General features: G+C 52.0%; 1 protein-coding gene across 3 annotated transcripts in view; it reads right to left on the minus strand.

Moving 5' to 3' along the window:
• Positions 1-16,905, minus strand: part of EI24 (EI24 autophagy associated transmembrane protein) — a 39,730-nt gene extending 22,825 nt beyond the window's left edge. For 2 of the 3 annotated variants that reach the window (XM_073320767.1, XM_073320765.1), the window contains exon 1: positions 11,082-11,186. The gene's annotated coding sequence lies outside the window, so the exon portion shown is untranslated. Of the gene's footprint in view, positions 1-11,081; positions 11,187-16,740 lie in introns of those variants that run through there. The other variant, XM_073320766.2, reaches the window with a different exon arrangement.
• Positions 16,906-18,381: the final 1,476 nt, after the last annotated feature.

An 18,381-nucleotide genomic window follows, 5' to 3' on the forward strand; every position in this document is an offset into this window, starting at 1 on the left:
CACAGGCCCAGCCATGTGGGACAGGAGCCACCACTGAGGGAGGGCCCCCAAACCAATGGCCTCCCCTCCTCACTATAGTGGGATTAGGGTTGTGGTGCCGGGGTGGAAGGTACTGCTGAGGGCAGTGACAGCAGTGAAGAAGGATGCTGGCCTATCATCTTAATGAGACACAGATGAATTTCATTTGTACTGCTTTAAAAAAAAAATCACAAATCACAAAAGCTATGACTTTTACTAAATTAACTGTGATTGCTCGATCTTTTTTAATAAAAAATGTCATAAAAAATCTGCAGCCCTAGGTATGGTCCCAGCTGAAGAACAAAACTGTTGAACAATAGGGAAAAATGCATGAGTGGGGAGACAAATCTTTCACAAGAGAAGGTCTTAGACTCTGAAACCACTCCCACAAGAGAGAAGAATGACCATGGACCTCAGTACATCAAAACTCCTAGATTTCCTATATGCATCTCCAAAGTGGCAAAAAGGAAAGTTATATGAAGATTAACAAGCCCCTAAACAAGAAACCGTATGCAATGACAGATGAGAAAGTATTCAGGCCGAGGCGAACAGTGAAACAGCGGGACAAAACCCAGGTCAGAACAGGGGATGCATTTGACAAGCAGAGTTCAAATTAGGTTCATGACTTGTTTTGCAAATGTTTTGGAAATACAAGCTTCTCCTTGCTCCAGAGCTAAGGACCCTTTACACAGAAAGACCTAGTGTAGTCTACTTCAAAGAAATAAGCACTGCACGAGGTAAAGGGCACACCAGAGGAGACAGACAAAGTGACTTAGGGCTTTGACTACATTAGGGATTTGTGCACTGTCACTCGTGTACATTGATGTAGCTACACCATAACAAAACCCAACATGCGTGTGCTGCACCATTGTAAAGAGGAGCTTGCACCAGTAAGACTTAGCCTTACTTTAAATATTCTTTCGTGTATTCTGTAACTTCGTAATACAAGAGGTCACCACATCATAGTCTTTACTGTTATATTTTAGCTGAGATGTGTTGCGAATTTTTTATGTTTTGCTTCTTTTAAAGAAAGCAGATTTATTGATTTTCAAGACTAACTGGTATGGTTCTATGGTATTTTGACAAAAATAATCCTAAGTGACAACTTATTAGTGTTACGGAGTTGCAAAGGGCTAGTACTGGCTGCAATGCCATCCTGGCTTCATCGGTTTCTCTAGAATTGAAGCTTTTAAGTTTTTTCTGGTTAGGAACAAAACCCTTCTGGTTAGGAACAAGACACTTCACATACACAACTAACACAATGTCTGCAGACAGTCTAAAATAGCAGATCTGAAGTCTAATAGTGATAAGTTAAATGTCAACATTGTTATCTATTTAACTGCTGAACATTTTAACTCTAAATATTAAGATATTCTGAATCTGTGGACAAATCTGAGTACTACAATTATTCTCCAAAAACTCTGTTTGAGACAGACTGTAAATTCCTTGGTACAGTTGTGTTTTACAGAACACTACTGGCAACTAAACAACAATTTGTCAACCTATTCCAGCATGATGCACAACTTTTCACGTTCTTCTTCCTGCAGGAGCATACAAATGTATAGCCATAAAAGTGAATCATTTAATTTCTACAATAACTGAAGAGTTATAAATACCCAGTTTCAGGATTAGTATCAATAAGCAACAGCCTTCTTCAGCAGACACTGACGTCAGTCAATGATCTAAACCTTGACCTTCATACACATTCTGTTTTGCAGTTTTATATCTACTGTATTCAAATCAGACATTGTGCTGATCAAAGCAAGGCCCTTTGGGTGTGTCCTTATCTCAAAACACCAAAACTCAGTGGCCAAAACTAACCCGGGAATGGTATTTGTTGTAAGAGCACAGAAGGTGGCAAAACAGATGGGCCATAAGATGGAGTGGAGTCTAAGAGAGGTAGGCCAGAACCTAAGCAAAGAGGATGATGTCTGCTAGTATTAAACATTTAACTGGACATAGAGATCTAAAAAGAATATTTCATCTGTGAAATAGCCCAGTATAAAAACAAGAGATCTCAGAATGAGCATGCAGGATGAAAGAACAGTTATGAAACACTTAAGAGTCAGTAAGGCAGAAATTACCAAGTAATTTGGGAGTCAAACATTTTCACAATTTGAAAAGAGCTCTCTCTCCATTTCTTCCTCCAGTAGTATACACACGCACAAGTTAAAGGGAAAGTATGTCAGACACATTTTATTCCATACATGTATCCAGTGAAATCTTCCTCTATGAGATTTTCCCACTCAATTTCTAAAAAGGAAACACACTGGATTTCTGACCTATGTCAAATAGAAACCCATATTGTTTACAGTCCTACATTGGCCTTCCATGGCGAAAGAATCACTAGTGTTGCAATTTTGAGACGAGCCTTCTGCCTCCAGCCGTAGGCTCAGGATGGTGATCAGCAGATGACTCTAGTGTCTATGTGCATGTGTCCACAGAAAGTGGTTTATGATAACCCACAAAAAGCTCAAATCAAAAGCATGTTTCTATACTAAAAATATTCTCCCTGCAAGTCCTATGCTATCACTAGTTTATTATAAGGGATGTGTGGCCCAGTGGACTGCCTGGATTGGGAGTCAAAGGACCTGGGTTCTATTCCCAGCTCTGTCACTATCCAGCTGTGTAATCTTCATCCTCTCTGCATCACATGTAACATGGGGACAATAACAACCTTCTTTGTAAAGAATTTTGAAATCTACAGATGAAAAGCACAACATAAAAGGATACCTATTATTATTGTAGGGTCTCACAACTTCTGTGCTTTTAGCATTTCGCCATCAAATTTTGATCCTTCAGCTTCTCTTAAAGTGTCAAAAAAGCATTTGTCCAGCATGTGGATCACTACCTAAATGCTTCAACACATTTGTCCTCATCACAAGAACCAGAACACAGTTCAAAATGACTAGTAAACTCTCCTCAGAGTCCAGATCTGGAATAGCAGAGGGTGCCGCAGGCGGGATAGACGTTCAGAGGCAGAACTATATAAAGTAACCCTGCACAGAACCAGCCTGGCTGGTGACTACCTCTAAACCCATGTTATTAGTCCCTCAATTTTGTGAGCCCTAAGTTAACTCACAAATGGACAGTCAACTTGAAATCAATCTTTTACAAATTCTAAGTAGTTTTTGATCCCACAGCTGACGCTGACAATTTCTGTGGGTTTGAAGTTACATTTTTCTATTTTTAAAAATCTTGCCCCCCCACCCCGATCTTGCTGTATGAAAGATTCATACAAACAGAGGAGACAGAAAAGTTTACAATGCACACAATCATCAAACTGACAAAGGGAGAGGAAAAAGTGTTTTCTCTAATCTCTTTCAGTGATCGCAACCTTCTGTGTAAAAAATGTTCAGGAAGACTTGTAATTTTTTTTTTTTTTTAAAGTGCCAATGGTTGGGCAAGCCCCCACCCCTCAGCAGCTAGAACATGTCTCCCACCGGCCTAGGGGTTACAGTCTGAAGCAGCAGCCAGAGGGAGAGGGAACCTGGGCCTGGGCACTCCACCGCTTCTGACTCAGGGCCCTCTTGAGTACTGTAAGGATGCTGTTCACTACCTGCAATCTAGCTAACACACTTCTTTGGGTCTCTTTCTACCAATTTGTTCCTCCTCAAGGCACATCAAGGTTTTCGGTTATCCTGTGCAATGGGAGCCACCGGATGCAGCGTCCCTCCTGATGATGCATCCTCCAGGTGTAGTCCCTCCAAGCTGTGAGAACAGGTCCACCTCCCTCTGCTCCCTGCCCCACTGCACTGCCTCTTTTTAAACCCCTCCTCTGACTGGAGCATGCCCAGCAGGCCCACCGGGGAAGGGCTTCTTGGGCCCAGAGTTGTTCCTGTATTCCCATTCCATAGTGGGAAGCTAATCCACCCCATCACAGTGCCCTTCTAAATTAATCAATTTCAGGGTGGATAAAAATCAATGATTTTTAAAAAAAATAAATAAAATTTGGATTTTTTTTGATAAATTGCTTTTTGAGGGAAAAACCTATCTAAAGATAGTTTTAATTAAGATACATTATAGCTCAAAGATATCTCATCATGGAATAGGGATTATAAATTATAATTCTATAATATGAGACAATATATTCATGTAATGTTTAAGAAAAGTTTTGTAAATGAGTTCCAATAGTTCATGGATTAGGGACCCAATCTTATGGGGCTCCAGGGGCTTCCGTATAGATAATTTAGGTTAATATTTCTATCTACCCAAAGGGACCCAGTGCTCAGTCTAGATAGAAGATACCATCAGAGATGCTTAGTTTTGCAGTTCTCAAACTGTGGATTTGTGTCTCCAGAGATAACATGCTTGTAAACAGCAAAAATGTTTTTAAATAATATATACAGGTGAGAAATAACAAACCTCAACCCTACTGTCCCTCTGCAAATCTGTGTACACAGAGTCAGTGCCTTACCTCTCTCTAAAAGTGCAAAGTTTCAAAAAGTTCAATGAATAGAAGGTTGTTGGGGGCGGAATAGATCTGGACAAGGAGATAAATGCGAGAAGGGAGGGACAGGTAGTAGAAACAAAAGTGAAACTGTTTGAGCAGCATATTCCAGAAGTCTTGAGGTCTTTCTGAGTGTAGCCTTCATTGATTTGAGATCTATCATACCATTCTCTCACTAGAAGGGAAAACCTATAATGGCAGCAGGCCATAAAAGAGACCCAGTTTGCGAATAAGAACATTCAAGAAATATATGTTCGCTGATGATGTTTTAAAGAAAATCACACCAGTGAACTGGTGGAAGTCACTTAAGCACTTGGATTCAGAGACTGTTGAAGTGATAATCTCACTTTTAACAGCAGTAGCTTCTTCTGTAGAGAGAACAGTAGAGTGTAGAGAGAATATTTTCTTCCTTTGGACTACTTCATTCCAAACTGAGAACTCGTTTGGGACCTGAAATAGCAGGAAAGCTAGTTTTTCTTTCCCAGATTATGAACAAACAGGAAAATGAAGGTGAAGACGACTGATTTAGCTGCAGAAGCCAATATTTTAAGTTTCTCAGGTTGATCTGGCTGACATTGTCAATTTAATTTTTGTTTTGTTTTGTTTTGAATTTCATTTAACTATTTTAGTTAAAAACAATTTTAACAGAAACAAACCTGATTTTAAAAAACTTGAATGTTTAAATTCAAAAATTCATATGCTTGTTTTGTTAATATATGATATGTTTGCTGTTGAAGAAAAAAAATCCAGAATACATAACTTTTTTTAGTTAAATAAAACAATTTAAATGTCTGTCTGGTGATGTTCTCCTCCTAATACAGCCTGACAAGAAAATCCTCCAAATATTAATGATTAACCTGTTGAATTGGAGCTAGTTCACCTCCCAATGACTTCATAAATATCTGCTTCAATTACCTTTGGTAAATGAAATAACCAAACCATCATTCATTTTCTGATACAGCTGTAAAACTAATCTGAAAAGTTTTCAAAATAAATCACTTAAAAAATATATAGTGTGTACCTTCTAAAAATGAAACTTATATCTATCTCTAAGTTGTGAAGAATATGTATTAAGGTTATAACAACCAACAAGAATGCACTTTTATGTAAAAATAACTATCACGGCTACCGCTCTAAAACCTGTCACTTTTATGTAGAAATCCATGATTAAATCAAGTCTTCCTGACTAGTGATTTAAATCATGATTTAAATCAATTTGATTGAAATCAAATCCACGCTGATCAATATGTAAATTATATTTCATTACTGTGGTTTCTTTAGAATGCAAAGCTTTAGCACAGATTTTTAAGCTGTCACCCCAAAATTGGGCCCTAATTTTGCAATCAAATCCACATGGATGCACTCCGGAGACTCTGCAGAGCCCCATTCTGCACATTCTTATTTCACTCTGCCTGGTCTACATTTAAAACATAGTTCAAAATAGCTACATCACCCAGGGGGTGTGAAAAATCCACACCCTTGAGTGATATAGCTATGCCAACCTAGGTTTTAAGCAGCCGATGAAAGAATGCTTCATTGACCGAGTTCCTGTAAGCTCGGGAGGTGGAATTCCTGCAGCGATGGAAATACTCCTTCCATTTCTGTAGTCTTGTGTCTACACTATGGAGTTACAGTGGCATAGATACAGCACTATAGCGATACTGCAGTCGCACAGACATGGCCATAGTGAAGTCAATGATTATACTAACGCAGTGGTTTCCAACCTTTTTTCATTTGCAGACATTCTGCAGACCCCCAGACTTCTGTGGACCATGGGTTGAAAACCACTGTTCTATGGTAACGACAACCTTTTGCGGACACTTTAGACACAGTCTGTGGACCCCCAGGGGTTCACACACCACAGGTAGAAAACCACGATACTAATGGATCTGTGTCAGATAAGGACATGAATCACATTTATAGTTACAAATGAAAGTGGTTTTTTATGCAATTAAGCCAATAAACAGCAGAAGCCCCTTGACTGGGATGGGCCAAAGGACAGAATCGTCCCAGTTAAGAGAGAAGTCCATGAATAAAGTCTAACAGAATTTAAGTGGGAAAAATTCTGGGCTGAATAAATGTCCAGGAATAAAAGGGATGATGGCTGTGCTGGAAGAGCAGAGTTCTTCTCTTCACCTTCTGGCACCAGCTGAACACCTCCTCAGCAAGTGGCATGTTTCCAGTTCCAGTCACGATCATTAAGCGAAGTCAGTTCCCTAACAAATGTTCTTAGAAAGGGCCATCTCGGGCTACCTGACTCCCTACAAAGCAGCTGCGCCTGCTGGATTTAGCCAGTTCAGCACATCCCTAAAAAGCAGACACACCACACACCCTCAATTCAGTGTCCCTATAAAGCTGCTTCCCCTTCCCCTGTATATCCAGGTAGACAACACCCCCCCCCCCCCCCATGATGAGGGATTCTTCTCCCCCCTACTCTCCTGTGGCGAAAGGACCCACTCAGTGGCTCAGGGCCCCTCTCCCTACAGAATCAGGGGTAGCACCCAACAGAGGGAGACAGGGCAGGTCGGATGAGGGAGAGCAAGGAGTTTCCTGTCACCCCAGGCAGCCCAGAGAGAGGACGCTGGGGAGGGAGCCCTATACCAAGACCGGGGTGAAGACAAAGGAGATCACAGAATCATAGAATATCAGGGTTGGAAGGGACCTCAGGAGGTCATCTAGTCCAAACCCCTGCTCAAAGCAGGACCCATCCCCAACTAAATCATCCCAGCCAGGGCTTTGTCAAGCCTGACCTTAAAAACATCTAAGGATGGAGATTCCATCACCTCCCTAGGGAACCCATTCCCGGGCTTCACCACCCTCCTCGTGAAAAAGTTTTTCCTAATATCCAACCTAATAAGATGGGGTACCAGAGGGGGAAAGCATCTGGGCCGGGGCACGCAGGCAGGTGGGGGCCGGGAACGGGTGTCACCCACAGCAACCGGGGCAGGGAAGGCCAGCGTGCCCGGGGGTGCCTGAGATTGAGCACCCAGGGCAGAACGGGGCCCAGAGACCGGGGGGCAGAGAGCGGGGGGGCAGAGAGCGGGGGGGCAGAGAGCGGGGATGGGGCGGGACGGGGTGCCCGAGGGGCAGAGAGCGGGGGGCAGAGCGCAGTGCCGGGGCGGGACGGGGTGCCCGAGGGGCAGAGAGCGGGGGGCAGAGCGCAGTGCCGGGGCGGGACGGGGTGCCCGAGGGGCAGAGCGGGGGGCAGAGCGGGGTGCCAGGGACCGGGGGGCAGAGCGCAGTGCCGGGGCGGGACGGGGTGCCCGAGGGGCAGAGAGCGGGGGCAGAGCGCAGTGCCGGGGCGGGACGGGGTGCCCGGGGGGCAGAGAGCGGGGGCAGAGCGCAGTGCCGGGGCGGGACGGGGTGCCCGGGGGGCAGAGAGCGGGGGCAGAGCGCAGTGCCGGGGCGGGGTGCCCGGGGGACAGAGAGCGGGGGGCAAAGCGGGGGGCAGAGAGCGGGGGGCAGAGCGCAGTGCCGGGGCGGGACGGGGTGCCCGGGGGGCAGAGAGCGGGGGGCAAAGCGGGGGGCAGAGAGCGGGGGCAGAGCGCAGTGCCGGGGCGGGACGGGGTGCCCGGGGGGCAGAGAGCGGGGGCAGAGCGCAGTGCCGGGGCGGGACGGGGTGCCCGGGGGGCAGAGCGGGGGGCAGAGCGGGGTGCCAGGGACCGGGGGGCAGAGCGCAGTGCCGGGGCGGGACGGGGTGCCCGGGGGGCAGAGAGCGGGGGGCAGAGAGCGGGGGGCAGAGAGCGGGGGGCAGAGCGCAGTGCCGGGGCGGGACGGGGTGCCCGGGGGGCAGAGCGGGGGGCAGAGCGGGGTGCCAGGGACCGGGGGGCAGAGCGCAGTGCCGGGGCGGGACGGGGTGCCCGGGGGGCAGAGAGCGGGGGCAGAGCGCAGTGCCGGGGCGGGGTGCCCGGGGGACAGAGAGCGGGGGGCAAAGCGGGGGGCAGAGCGCAGTGCCGGGGCGGGACGGGGTGCCCGGGGGGCAGAGAGCGGGGGGGCAAAGCGGGGGGCAGAGAGCGGGGGCAGAGCGCAGTGCCGGGGCGGGACGGGGTGCCCGGGGGGCAGAGAGCGGGGGCAGAGCGCAGTGCCGGGGCGGGACGGCGTGCCCGGGGGGCAGAGAGCGGGGGCAGAGCGGGGTGCCAGGGACCGGGGGGCAGAGCGCAGTGCCGGGGCGGGACGGGGTGCCCGGGGGGCAGAGAGCGGGGGGCAGAGAGCGGGGGGCAGAGAGCGGGGGGCAGAGCGGGGTGCCAGGGACCGGGGGGCAGAGCGCAGTGCCGGGGCGGGACGGGGTGCCCGGGGGGCAGAGAGCGGGGGCAGAGCGCAGTGCCGGGGCGGGACGGCGTGCCCGGGGGGCAGAGCGGGGGGCAGAGCGGGGTGCCAGGGACCGGGGGGCAGAGCGCAGTGCCGGGGCGGGACGGGGTGCCCGGGGGGCAGAGCGGGGGGCAGAGAGCGGGGGGCAGAGAGCGGGGGGCAGAGAGCGGGGGGCAGAGCGCAGTGCCGGGGCGGGACGGGGTGCCCGGGGGGCAGAGAGCGGGGGCAGAGCGTAGTGCCGGGGCGGGACGGGGTGCCCGGGGGGCAGAGCGGGGGGCAGAGAGCGGGGGGCAGAGCGCAGTGCCGGGACGGGGTGCCCGGGGGACAGAGAGCGGGGAGCAAAGCGGGGGGCAGAGAGCGGGGGGCAGAGCGCAGTGCCGGGGCGGGACGGGGTGCCCGGGGGGCAGAGAGCGGGGGCAGAGCGCAGTGCCGGGGCGGGACGGGGTGCCCGGGGGGCAGAGAGCGGGGGCAGAGCGCAGTGCCGGGGCGGGACGGGGTGCCCGGGGGGCAGAGCGGGGTGCCAGGGACCGGGGGGCAGAGCGCAGTGCCGGGGCGGGACGGGGTGCCCAGGGGGCAGAGAGCGGGGGCAGAGCGGGGTGCCAGGGACCGGGGGGCAGAGCGCAGTGCCGGGGCGGGACGGGGTGCCCGGGGGGCAGAGAGCGGGGGCAGAGCGGGGTGCCAGGGACCGGGGGGCAGAGCGCAGTGCCGGGGCGGGGTGCCCGGGGGGCAGAGAGCGGGGGGCAGAGCGCAGTGCCGGGGCGGGACGGGGTGCCCGGGGGGCAGAGCGGGGGGCAGAGCGGGGTGCCAGGGACCGGGGGGCAGAGCGCAGTGCCGGGGCGGGACGGGGTGCCCGGGGGGCAGAGCGGGGGGCAGAGCGGGGTGCCAGGGACCGGGGGGCAGAGCGCAGTGCCGGGGCGGGACGGGGTGCCCGGGGGGCAGAGAGCGGGGGCAGAGCGGGGTGCCAGGGACCGGGGGGCAGAGCGCAGTGCCGGGGCGGGGTGCCCGGGGGGCAGAGAGCGGGGGGCAGAGCGCAGTGCCGGGGCGGGACGGGGTGCCCGGGGGGCAGAGCGGGGGGCAGAGCGGGGTGCCAGGGACCGGGGGGCAGAGCGCAGTGCCGGGGCGGGACGGGGTGCCCGGGGGGCAGAGCGGGGGGCAGAGCGGGGTGCCAGGGACCGGGGGGCAGAGCGCAGTGCCGGGGCGGGACGGGGTGCCCGGGGTGCAGAGCGGGGGGCAGAGAGCGGGGGGCAGAGCGCAGTGCCGGGACGGGGTGCCCAGGGGGCAGAGAGCGGGGGGCAGAGCGCAGTGCCGGGACGGGGTGCCCGGGGGGCAGAGAGCGGGGGGCAGAGCGCAGTGCCGGGGCGGGACGGGGTGCCCGGGGGGCAGAGCGGGGGGCAGAGAGCGGGGGGCAGAGCGCAGTGCCGGGGCGGGACGGGGTGCCCGGGGGGCAGAGCGGGGGGCAGAGAGCGGGGGGCAGAGCGCAGTGCCGGGACGGGGTGCCCGGGGGGCAGAGAGCGGGGGCAGAGCGCAGTGCCGGGACGGGGTGCCCGGGGGGCAGAGAGCGGGGGGCAGAGCGCAGTGCCGGGGCGGGACGGGGTGCCCGGGGGGCAGAGCGGGGGGCAGAGAGCGGGGGGCAGAGCGCAGTGCCGGGGCGGGACGGGGTGCCCGGGGGGCAGAGCGGGGGGCAGAGAGCGGGGGGCAGAGCGCAGTGCCGGGACGGGGTGCCCGGGGGGCAGAGAGCGGGGAGCAAAGCGGGGGGCAGAGAGCGGGGGGCAGAGCGCAGTGCCGGGGCGGGACGGGGTGCCCGGGGGGCAGAGAGCGGGGGGCAGAGCGCAGTGCCGGGGCGGGACGGGGTGCCCGGGGGGCAGAGCGGGGTGCCAGGGACCGGGGGGCAGAGCGCAGTGCCGGGGCGGGGTGCCCGGGGGGCAGAGAGCGGGGGCAGAGCGCAGTGCCGGGGCGGGACGGGGTGCCCGGGGGGCAGAGCGGGGGGCAGAGCGGGGTGCCAGGGACCGGGGGGCAGAGCGCAGTGCCGGGGCGGGACGGGGTGCCCGGGGGGCAGAGCGGGGGGCAGAGCGGGGTGCCAGGGACCGGGGGGCAGAGCGCAGTGCCGGGGCGGGACGGGGTGCCCGGGGGGCAGAGCGGGGGGCAGAGCGGGGTGCCAGGGACCGGGGGGCAGAGCGCAGTGCCGGGGCGGGACGGGGTGCCCGGGCGGTGGGGCGGGGGGTGCCAGGGACAGAGCACCCAGCGGGCGGCGGGGCGGGGGGTGCCCGGGGGAGCGGGCGGGGGGGTGCCCGGGGCCGGGGCTCACCGGAGCGGGCGGGGACGCTCCCGGGGCTCCGCGACCGAGGCTCCGTCCCCCTCTCAGGCCGGACTTCCCAGCCGAGCGCGCCGGCCGGCCGAGACACACCGCGCATGCGCCAGCAGCCTCCTCAGCTCGGCAGCACTCACGGCGGCCGCCAAGGGAGCCCGCGGCGCGGCGCCGGCCTGCGAACGCGCAGGCGCGGCCCGTCCCCCTCAGGGGTGCAATGCACGGGCGGCCACAGGGGGCGCAGGAGAGGCGCAGCCCGCAGCGCTCCCTGCTGAAGCAACCTTGGGGCGGGGGGAGCTTGGGCCTGGGCACGTTGCTGGGGCCCGGGGCCAGCCTCGTGCTGAGGCCGCCCACGGTGGCACACACCCAACCGCAGGGCCTGGCCCGGTGCCCCCCCTGCCGGGCCCCCACCCGCACCACCTCAGAACTCCTGGGTTCTGTCCCAGCCCCCCAGCCCCCTGCCTTGCCAGGACCCCCGCCCCCCGGCCCCTTTCCCCTTCCGTGGAGGGGGAGAACAGGGGCCCGTCGCACAGCTGGGTTCTCGTTCGGGCTGTCGTCCTATTCCTGGAGATGGGCCCAGTTTCTCACTCCCGTCTTGCACCAGATAACTTCTGCCGACTTCAGTGCAGCTGCTCCTGATTGATGATGACGATGGTACAACTCCCAGGAGAACCAGGCCCAGGGTCTTTACATTTTAGGAGCTCTTCTGATCCTGCCACTTATTCCCCACCTGAAGACGTGAAACCCACTGCGGTGACATCAGCCACCTTTCCACAGCCTTTCATTGGGATCTTCTAGAGAGGACTGGTCTTCACTGCAAAGAATAGGCATGTTTTTACATTAAGATAAAAAGAAAAGGAGGACTTGTGGCACCTTAGGGACGAACAAATTTATTAGAGCATAAGCTTTCGTGAGCTACAGCTCACTTCATCGGATGCATCCGATGCTCAAATAAATGGGTTAGTCTCTAAGGTGCTACAAGTCCTCCTTTTCTTTTTGCGAATACAGACGAACACGGCTGCTCCTCTGAAACCTGTCATTAAGGTAGTTACTGCAATGTAAAATCCTACAGGAGACAACAAGGCACAGGTAGTTTTTACCTTGATGTAGCTTGTTGGAGTCAACCCTCTAATCCCAAACTGGGGTTAATTTTGACTAGCTACACTGATGAGCTAAGGATAAAAGACAAGGAAGGAAAATTCAGTAAATGACACAAGCAGAACTGTCTGTAATTTGAACATGTACCTGTTTCCCACGAAGTGGCAGTCTGTGTCTCTGAGTGAAAATGAGGCCCTGTGTTTCTGCTCCTATGGGCAAAGAGACCATGCCCTATGTACCGCCTCCTCCTATGATGGCTTTAGAGCAGATGAGCCAATTTGTATGCATGCCAGCAGTTCTACATACAACACCCTCCCCTTCCAGCTGTTAATGCACCATAATATTAATTAGTGTGGGGGAGGGTTGTGACAGCTTTGGGAAGAATATCGTTACATTACAAATCACTCACTTATTGAGGGTGGGGCTAAATCTCTGTGAAGAGTAAGGAGGAGCGGAGGGATGGACAGGGTGTATGACACAAATGAGCATCTCTCAGTACAACAGATGGTTCTTCCTCTTAACTGAATAATAACTGTGCTCTGGGTAATAAACATCTCAGGATGTCTGCCCAGGATGTAGCCATTTACCTTGTAAACAGGAAGTGTCCTGCAATTATCTCATTGTAACAACAAGCAAATGCTCTGGACTAGTCAGAGCATTCTGAAGCCAATGAGCATGGAGTAACTGTGTGAGGGGACATCACCCCACATCCTTCCCTTCTCCAGAGCTTAGAATAGCAACTAGTTAAACAAGTGCATTACTCAGTTAACACAGTTCTATGTTTCTCCGTTATCTCAGGGTACGTCTACACTACAGCGGTGACACCAACACAGCTATGGTGATGCAGCTGTGCCCCTGTAGCGCCATAGCATTAATGCTTCCTACATAAACAGATGGGGGGTTTCCATTGCTGGAGTTTAGCTGCCCCTCTGGGAGGTAATAGCTAGGTTGACAGAAGAAGGATGATCTGGATCTGGAGGATGGTGTGGATTGCACTCTCAGCAAATTTGCGGATGATACTAAACTGGGAGGAGTGGTAGATACGCTGGAGGGGAGGGATAGGATACAGAAGGACCTAGACAAATTGGAGGATTGGGCCAAAAGGAATCTGATGAGGTTCAATAAGGATAAGTGCAGGGTTCTGCACTTAGGACGGAAGAACCCAATGCACAGCTACAGACTAGGGACTGAATGGCTAGGCAGCAGTTCTGCGGAGAAGGACCTAGGGGTGACAGTGGACGAGAAGCTGGATATGAGTCAGCAGTGTGCCCTTGTTGCCAAGAAGGCCAATGGCATTTTGGGATGTATAAGTAGGGGCATAGCGAGCAGATCGAAGGACGTGATCGTTCCCCTCTATTCGACATTGGTGAGGCCTCATCTGGAGTACTGTGTCCAGTTTTGGGCCCCACACTTCAAGAAGGATGTGGATAAATTGGAGAGAGTCCAGCGAAGGGCAACAAAAATGATTAGGGGACTGGAACACATGAGTTATGAGGAGAGACTGAGGGAGCTGGGATTGTTTAGCCTGCAGAAGAGAAGAATGAGGGGGGATTTGATAGCTGCTTTCAACTACCTGAAAGGGGGGTCCAAAGAGGATGGCTCTAGACTGTTCTCAATGGTAGCAGATGACAGAACGAGGAGTAATGGTCTCAAGTTGCAGTGGGGGAGGTTTAGATTGGATATTAGGAAAAACTTTTTCACTAAGAGCGTGGTGAAACACTGGAATGCGTTACCTAGGGAGGTGGTAGAATCTCCTTCCTTAGAGGTTTTTAAGGTCAGGCTTGACAAAGCCCTGGCTGGGATGATTTAACTGGGAATTGGTCCTGCTTTGAGCAGGGGGTTGGACTAGATGACCTTCTGGGGTCCCTTCCAACCCTGATATTCTATGATTCTATGATTCTAAGAATTCTTCCGTCAACCTAACCACGTATTCGATGGGAGTTAGATCGACCTAACTACGTTGCACCAGGAGCAAATTTTTTCATAGCCCTGAGTGATGTAGCTAGATCGATCTAATTTTTAAGTGTAGATTAGGCCTCAGAGTTATTCCTTAGGACAGATCTCCTCATCTTCATGATAGGAGATGTGCTAACCCTCGGCATTTGGTAGGGCAGGGCCAAGCTGACCCTACAAGCATTGATTCAGGAGGTGAAGACAGGATTAGTGGCCTCTGCACACCAAAAACCAACAAAAATTCTTATTGCAAACAAACCTACCCACCCCAGCACAGCAACCTTCCTCCATCTACATATTCATCCTTGCGGCCCCTTTTTCTGCTCAGCCATTGGCAGCAGGCTCCTCCAGCTGCCAGACAGGGAGCTCAGATCCTTCACACTAGCTATAGTGCTGTTATAAAAGGATTCTGGGCCACGTTCTGAGAATCCTAGTACCTGCTGCAAAGTGAACTCCAACAGAAATTCTCCTGAAGTGTGGCAGGAAGTGTACTGAAGGAAAATAAATGTTTGGGACCAGCCGACTGGAGAGTAACCACACCAACCCTGGGTGGTAATCTGCTATCACCTTTGGAGCTGTTCATGCTTAGCCCATCCCTAAGCCTTTTCCTGTCGTGTGGGCATGTTCCTTAAAAAGATAGATACATTTTTTAATTCTTCTGGCACATTCACAACAGTTCAGAAATCTTAGCTAATGCACCTTCCCCAGAACAATCATTCTGGTCACTTTCCCCTATTAAAGCAACAAGCAAAAAATAATAATACTTAACAATCATTCAAGAGAAAATACACCCCAGTCACTGAGCTGCCAATATCAAACTACATCCTGCAGAATGAAACAAGCTGATTTCTGCGAGGTACCTTCCATCAGATCTCTTAATCTTCTCAACATCAAATATGTATCAGTGGCCTGCAAGGCCCTGACCTTGCAATGGGATATGCAGAGTCAGGCCCCTATGCCTCCACAGAGCCCCACTGAAGTATACTGGTTTCTGCACAGAGACAGTAGCCCACCTGCATGGAGGCGAGTGCAGGATTGGGGCCAAATGAGCACCAAATGACCAAAATTCATTAGAAGTCATTTTCATTTTTACTTCCCACTTCAGGAGACAGGTGGCCAAGAAATTGAAGCACCAATACACAACATATGATGATTTATAAGTCGCACTTTCAACAGTCCCTTCTGCGTCCAGCCCACTTTCAAACTATTATGAAGTCTGGGCTGGCTATCTTCCCTTGAAAATGTGGTTACCGGTTTTACACCTTTAGAGAGAAAATTAAGATAGCAATACAGGTTCTTTTGTTTTTTCAAGTTTGGTCTCGGGTCCCTTCAGTCCAAGCACAAGATCAAGGTCAAGTTCAAAGTTGATGTCAGAATTTGGGTGAGCAAAATTCAATGACTATTCAGTTTGCTGTCACTTCCTCATTCAAAAGCCCATTCACAACTTAGTTGACTGCCTTACAACTAATAACCACCCCAAACTTCTAGCAATTAGCATATATATCTCACCCTGCAAACAGATTTCCTTGTAGCATGCAGAGATGATTAGATACCATGGTGATGAGCATGGTACAAAATGAACTAAAAAGCTCCATCCCCTTCACATATGTCTCTAATCACAGTTTTTCCCCCTGACAACATTTTATAGAGATTTACAAATAATTCAGTTTTATCAGCAGAGCAGAAAGTGGGAAGGCACAGTCACTCTTTGGTAGGACTGTAGCTATTAAGAGTTCAGTAAACTAGACTGAATGAATGGCTTGTCAATCAGATATACAGTTAATATCTAAATTAGGGTCCCTGCCTGCTGTACGCTTTTATTAGTACCATGTAGGAAGAAAAGACCTTAAAGAGCATACCATCTGACAGACACTGGCCAACAGATTATTAAATATGGTAGGGCACAACTCCTGCCTGTTCAGGGAGAAAGGTATTAAGGTCCTCCCTGACACACACTCCCAGACAGAAAGCGCTGCATTGTCCAACCTGGCACACAGAGACCCAAATTGTGGCTCATGTTCAGGGTTCCTAGAAATCCATTTACCACAGAAAAACGTGCAATTAGTGTTTTTACAGAGAATCTTTAGTTTTTATATTTTGTGAAAAAATAAAAATGTATACAGCAGAACCCCGTTTATCTGAGCCTCCGATATCCAGCTCTCCATATTGACCAAACCAGGGCTGACAGCCCAAGACCCGCTGCCCAGAGCTGAAGCTCTACGGATTTTCCAAATTTTTGATTATCCAATCCGGCCCCCGTCCTAATTAGATCAGATAAATGGAGTTCCCCTGTGTTGTGGCTAGGGAAACTAAAGTTCAGCATTTCATTTTAATCGTGGGAAAAGGCAGATTTTTACGTTTTTTTATCAGAAAATTTTGGGGAAGGGAAGTTAATCACGGGAAACAAGGATCCCTGCTCATGTTCCACCCAGCACCCACCTGCATGCAGAGGGAAGAGTCCCCTACCATATTTCCAACACACAGGCATGTGCCCTTGCTCTGCCTTACACGCAACCTGGCTATTTTGTCCCCATCAGAGTCCCAATGTTTTCAGCACCCAGAACCAGCCCTGTACACTCTGCCTCCCTCTCTCCAGACTGTGACTTACCTCCTGGGGCTCCCCAGCTGGCCTTCACTGGGGTCTCCACGCCTGTCAGTGTGTTAAGTGCTGGGATTAATTCCTTGTACAGGTCCAAAACAAAGCAGCTCCCCTGTCCCAGGCCCTGGACATCTCTGCACAGAGCATGTCTTTCAGGAGCACACTGGGAAGTGTAGTTCTTAACCTCTCCTGCAATGTAAGAACAGAAATAATATGAGTCTGCTACCGAGCAAGATGGATACGCAGAGCTGTCTGGGCAATGTAGTTCTCGATGCCAGGCTCTTTCGCAGCATCCTCTGAGTTTCTGGGAAATGGAGTTTAATGTCTAATTAATAATGACTGATGCTATTTTTAAACTCCAGATGTCCTCATACCACCTCCTCCCCCCGTGTTGCAACAGGGCAAAGGGCAACTTAAATTTCTGCCCAACATTTATAAAAGCTAAGACCAGTAGCTATGTTTGTACAATTTTTTTCAGTTCCAAAGGAAACAGCTGGTTTTAAACAAATGACCCTTCCTCTTTACTATTTGCAGCTCACATTCAGCTGTCAGCCCCTGAAAGTGACATTGACCATAAGTGAGAAAAGGGAAGCTGATTCAGTTGGTTTCCATTGCGCAAGCTGGAAGACAGGCAGAAGGTAAACAAACAGCACAAACAGGGACACGCACTTTGGGGTTTTAAAATTCTTTCAGCTCTGATCATCTGAGGTGTTATTCATACAATCAAAAGAAATTAGTTTCTTTACAACATATATTTTTGTTACTTTAAAACCATAGCAGAATAAGGGTTGGACAGGGAATCCAACGTGAAAAAGAAACAGGATGTAGACATTCTAAAATAAATATAGCAGTAATACTTTGCATTGCTCAGAGGCCTCCACCTGAGGATCTCAAAACATGCTACTGAATTTGGCCTAATGGCACTTTAGTGAGGTACCTAAGTGTTGCCACAAATCAGCGGTAGTGTACAGCTTCTTGGTTGTCACTACGCTTAGCACCATGGTCACTTGGAATTTCACAGCTACATCATACACTTAGCTGTCAATAATCTCAATTAATCCAGGACTGCCCCTGGTTGTTTAAATCTGCTCTTGGAAAGGCCAGTCTCTGCCAATGTTCTGCCTCCCTGTTTCAGCATCCAGGAAGCTGGCCTCCAGCTGGCTGGGAATGTTCTCCCCAGTGTTGCTCACCTGGCTTGCTTTCTACTCCCACGGGGGTCCGAGTGAGGAGCTGGCGTGGAACACTCAGCTGGGCAACTGCAGGGATGTCAGCTGGAGCAGCTCCCCCAGTGACTGGGGGAAGAGAATAGGAGGGTTGCAGGGTGAATGGTCTATCTCCCCTCCTTCTTCCCCCTGCCTGAAAAGGATGACAGCTCAAAGAGACAACTGGGGAGATGCCCCCACGTCTGGAATGCCCCATTCCCAAATGAGGGAAGGAGGCAAAGAAAGGAGAAGCCAGAGCTCCTCTCCTCCCTGGGCAAGGAGCAAAGAGGAGAAGCTGGAAGGTGCACAAAGCCCCTTGCTCCAGGAGCACTGGGCAACCCCAGGGGCTTGGCTTGTTTCCATAATTAGCCACGGGAAGCCCGCAGAAATGCAGGCAGCCCTGAGCTAATGTGGGGATTTGACAGACCCCAGGGGGCTCCTTCCCACT

This window comes from Lepidochelys kempii, chromosome 22, assembly GCF_965140285.1.
Source record: "Lepidochelys kempii isolate rLepKem1 chromosome 22, rLepKem1.hap1, whole genome shotgun sequence".
Taxonomy (NCBI): domain Eukaryota; kingdom Metazoa; phylum Chordata; order Testudines; family Cheloniidae; genus Lepidochelys; species Lepidochelys kempii.